We start from the raw sequence: 5,296 nt of genomic DNA, 5'->3' as shown, positions 1-5,296 counted from the left end.
TCCTCTCCTCCCCTCCCCTCCTATCCCCTTCTTTTTTTCTTTTTGAGACAGGGTCTCCCTGTAGCTCCAGTTGGCCTGGAACTCACAGAGACCTGCCTGCCTCTGCCTCCCAAGTGCTGGGATTAAAGGCATGTGCCACCATGCCCCAAGAGTTCATTGTTAGTTTCTTCAAGTAGGTAATATGGTTTATCTTCACTGGTCAGACTAACTTTTCATGTTTATTTATTTACTCTTATTTATGTATTTTATGTTTTATTTATTGATTTTATGTGTATTTTCACATGTACACATGTGGAGGTCAGAGGACAAACCACTGGAGTTGTTTTCTCCTTTCACCATGTGACTGGTCCCAGGGATTGAACTCAGGTGGTTAGGCTTGGTGACTGAACTATCTCTCTAGCCTCTTTTCATGTTTATTTTGAAGGTAGAACTGTGGCTGGATTTAGAACGGCATCTTTCTTTTCTCAGCCTTTTAACTCTGACTTTCCCACTTTGTTTGCTTGTTTGTTTTGAGACAGGGTTTTATGTAGCCCTGGCTGGCCTAGAACTGACTATGTAGACCAGGCTGGCCTCAAACTCACAGCATCTGCCTCCCCATACTGAGATTAAAGGCGGGAGCCACCAAGCCTTCCTGGAGTCACTTTCTTTGTTTTGAGTCTGGGTCTCATAACCTAGGCTAGCCTCTTTTCACTAATATTTGAGGCTGGACTTGATTTCCTGATCCTCCTGCCTTCATCTCCCAAGAGCTGGGATTACAGTCATGTATCACTATTCTGTAATTGGAAATTGGGAAGCAACTTTTGTTACAATTTTTTTTTTTTTCTTAGTCTTTTTGGAACAGGGTCTCCCTGTAACCCCAGCTGGCCTGCCTGGAGTTCACTATGTAGACCAGGTTGACCTTAAACTCACAGAGATCTGTCTGCCTCAGCCTGCCTCCCAACTGCTAGGACTACAGGCATGCACCACCATGCCCAAATAAAAAGCTTTTCATTGCAAAGAGTAAGAAGTATGATTAAGAAGTGAATAGGTTTTTTTCTGAAATTTTTCTTTTGATGTGATAACTCTTTACTTATGCCAACAAAGATGAAAGATTTTTCTGTAATTTTAAAGGGTTGGTAGGAAAGGAAATGTTCTGTTTGTATCATAGGAGGGATCAAAGTGGTTGGTCATGTGACAAACTAGTTCTTTTCCGGTTTTCTTTTTATAAACATTAAGTACAATACTATAAGTGAATTATGTGTATTTATAAATGACAATTGATCTTTTGAAGGAAGATGTAGTTTATTAGGTGGAAATGGAATGAAAAACCTTATAATAAGTAAAACTAGTTCTGTTAGAGAAGTCAAACCATGGAGGGCAAGGGAAACTAAAAGGAGATAGCGCTATGACAACTTTTAAAAGAAGAGTGAGGGGCATCGAGATGGCTCAGTTAGGTAAAGGTTCCTGCCACCAAGTCTGGGGACCCGAGTTTGACCCCTGGGACCTACATGGTGGAAGGAGAGAACTGATAACCTTGTGTTGTCCTCTGACTTTTACACATGTGCTGTAGCATGCATGTGTGTGTGTGTGTGCAAGTATGTGTGCACACATACACAAACACAGCATAAATGTTAAAAGTTTTTAAAAATATTTTGTTTTATGTGTATGAGTGTATTGCTTGCAGGTAGGTAGGTACACCCAGTTCATGCAATGCCTAAGGAAGTCAGAAGAGGGTGTTGGATCCCCTGAAACTGGAGTTATGGACAGTTGTTAGCCACCAAGTGAGTGCTGAGAATCAAATCTGGGTCCTCCGCAAGAGCTGTCAGTGCTCTGAACCGCTGAGCCATCTCTCCAGGCACCCCCCCCCCTTTTTTTTTGGTCTTTTGGGATGGTCTTCCTGTAGCCCCAGCTGACCTGGAACTCCCTATGCAGACCAGGCTGGCCTCAAACTCTTAAGAGATCCCCCTGCCTCTGCCTCCTGAGTAGTAGGACTAAAGGTGTGAGTAACCATGCCTGGCCATAATTTTTTTTTTTTAAGGACTGAGATTTGGGGCTAGAGATATGGCTCAGTAAAGAGCACTGGCTGCTCTTGCAGAGGAACCTGATTTGGTTCCCAGCACCTACATGACAGCTAACAGCCACCTATAATTCCAGTTCTAGGGGATCAAAAGCTTTTGGCTTCTTCTGGCATTGCATGGCATAGGTATATTTACATACATGCAGGCAAAACACTCATACACACAAAATAAATATCTTAAAAAATGATTTTATTTTAAAAGACTGAGATTTATTTTTGTAGTGATTTTAAGCAAACGAAATTTTTTTTAAGGTAGTAATGGGATTGGCATGGAAAATGAAGGAAACTTTGAGATAGAAATGTTCTTTATATTCAGAATAGCTGAAAAATGAAGTTCAGCATTTTTTCCTCCCAGCAGAGCATTTGCTCTTGCCTTCCAGAGTGTGGGAAGGGAAAGAGTAATAGGACAATGTAATTGTGGGTATGGAAAGCATTTCTATAAACCAAATAAGAGGTGTGAAGTTACAAAGAAAGGTATTTATTACAATAACTGTACAAACTAGAGAAGTGAGGCCGCCAGCCAGAGTGGCCTCAGGTTTCAGATGGTTATGTACCTTCCATTGCTCTTCCTTGGAAAAATACCCACCATGCCTTTTTAGCTTAGAACCAAGCTTCTTGCAGATAAACCATTGGTAACTCACCTTTACACCTGCAAGTTGTCCCCTAGTTTCACCTTGAGTTTCCCTGCTGTCCTCAAGAGAAGAGGGTGAACCTTAGGTAGAATAGAGGACCAGGGAGCTAGGTGTGGCTAGGTTTCATGGAGGAAGAGCTGCTTCATAGAGGCAGGACCTTCTTGGCCCCTGGGGGAGGGGGAGGGCTATGTGTTGCTGACTGAGAAGGTCCCCTCTAAGTTAGACTTCTGTACTGCTTAAGCTGAGGAGGCAGGAAAGGATAGGGGAAATGTAGGAGCAGCAATCTATGCCTGACTAAATGATATAATCCCGTGGGGTGTGTGAGGCAGGTCCCTGTAGTTGTAACAGGAGAAGGTAATGATTGGCACATTTAATTCTTGCAAATATTCATAAGAACACCTGCCAGCTGTACTTCTGATCTAAATGTCCAAGCTTGGTTTCATGTGGTAACCTTTTGTCATTTCTTATGATTTCTCTGTCCTGGCCCATTACCCAGTGAGAATTTGAATTATCTCCTGCTGTCTTTGTTCTTGAACTGATTGCCCTCTGATGAACAATATGTAACTGTGATGTCTTTTTGCAAGATACAAACCTGGTATTTCTGAAAAGAAAGCTTTAGAAATACTTAGGGCCAGCTACCACTGAGGATGACCAGAGCCTGGGTCCCAGTTTTGGATATCTATCTTTAAAGGTCCTTTTCAGTGTGTGTGATGCTGGACATCAGCCCTGCTGTGCTACCACTGAGCCATACCCCAGCCTGATTCCATGTATTGAGCTTTCCAAAAGTGGTTGTTTATAACCTAGAACTGCCTGGTTGGTAAAGCTAGACTAAAGAATGCTTCACTAATGCAGCTTTATTATAGGCATTCAATGCATATAGCTTGAGAATAAAGGTGGTGATATTTAGGAATTATTCTCAAGTGGGCAAGTTCTTTAATGTGGATATAATAGGTGACAGATGGATTTTTCATTCCCTGTGTTTTGTAATGTAAATGTTCACTTCCATTTCGAAAAGAATATCACAATCATATCTCTTACATGACTTCTAATAGATATTTTCAAATAGTCTCACTTTTAGAATGTTTGCATTTTGTTTCATGTGTACCTTTTTATGATGGAGGTAGTTTGACATTGGGGACATGTTATTCCCTGTCTGGTCCAGCAATAGAAAATAGTGACCACAGTTTGCCTCAAGATAAGGAAACAACCAGGAGATTGCACAAGCCTTTTCCAGGTCTGTATGACTGGGGTGATTTATACTTCAGCTCCTATTGAACTAGCATTTGTCTCATCCTCAACAGAAGATTTTGCCAACTAAAGTCTTAGAGGTATTTAGATGTGTCTCTAGACTGAGCTAATATACTGAGGGTCTTAGCAGCTATTGGCGTACCTGTAGTTTATATGAACTTTGATTCTACCTCTGTCCCAGGGTTGTTGCATGCATCAGGATTCCAAGATCTTTTATAGATTGTACAAGAAAAAAAAAAAAAATCAAATACTTGAATAAAATGTGGAAGACAACTTCTCAGAGACCACAGAGCAAATTTAAAAGAGGAATAACATAGTAAATATTGAAGCATGAAGACTCCAGTCCAAGAATACACACTCACAAATTCTCTAGGCTGCTTTCCCCATTGGGAGTTGCCTAAATCAGCTTTGACTTTCTTTCCTCCAAACTCCTGTTTTTCATTCTCCTCTCTTTTCCCCCCTTCCCTTTCCTCCTTTCCATCTCTCCCTTTCTTCTTAGTGATTGCCTCCATGTGGAAGGAAGGACCAGGTCCATAGATTCTATTCTGTTGCTTCCTGAGGGTCCCAGTGCTAGTGAGTGTCAGAGCTGAGCCCAGGCCTGTTCTGGTATCTGGCCCCTGATGTGTGGCCTCTTAATTCTTTGGCATTTATGGTGCAGAGAGTGACACATGCTTGTTCTCAGGCGGGTGGCAGTATGCATTCACTAGAGGACATGTCAAGAAATAACAACCCCAAGGTGGAGCCCTCTGGGGGTTCAGAAAAGAAGTAAGCTTCCCTGTCCCCACCATCCTTGTCCTTAGCAGGTAGGGATAGAAGATTCCCTAAAGACGGGCCCCAGCACTTTATGGATTTGCATATCTTTCATCTTGGTAATGGCATTGACTGCCATTTTTTATGTGTATAAGTGTTTTGCCTGCATGTATGTAAGTGCACTCATGTATTCAGTGCCTCCAGAAGCCAGAACAAGGCATGGAATCCCCTAGAACTGGAGATAGGATGGTTGTTAGGTGCCATGTGGGGCTGGGACCCAAACCTGGGCCCTCTTCAAGACCAGCCAGTGCTCTTAATCACTGAACCATTTCTCTAGCCCTGGAGTGTTGGTTTTTTAACACAACAAGGAAAGCTGGAATTAAATAAACATGGATGGGATCAACTCCTTATGTCCCAAGTGAAGTGGACATCTTATGGTAGGCTTAGATACCCATTTCTTGTGTGGATATATTTTAAAATTTGTAGTTGGCTTTTTTATTACAATCTATTTCTGTTAATGTACCATCCCAAATCTAATGGTGAGTATAAGTATCGAATTGTGCCAGTGGAGTTAAATGCTGACATGATCAAAATGTGTTTGGAGAAGCTT

The 5,296-nt window shown here is 41.8% G+C and overlaps 1 protein-coding gene across 16 annotated transcripts in view; it reads left to right on the top strand.

Moving 5' to 3' along the window:
* The window catches only part of Znf532 (zinc finger protein 532), a 130,902-nt gene that overhangs the window by 50,457 nt on the left and 75,149 nt on the right, over nt 1-5,296 (top strand). The window lies entirely within an intron of this gene.

This window comes from Nannospalax galili, unplaced genomic scaffold, assembly GCF_000622305.1.
Source record: "Nannospalax galili isolate Female #2095 unplaced genomic scaffold, S.galili_v1.0 scaffold567, whole genome shotgun sequence".
NCBI lineage: Eukaryota > Metazoa > Chordata > Mammalia > Rodentia > Spalacidae > Nannospalax > Nannospalax galili.
The sequence above is the reverse complement of the archived record's forward strand: the minus strand, read 5'-3'. Positions and strand labels throughout refer to the sequence as shown.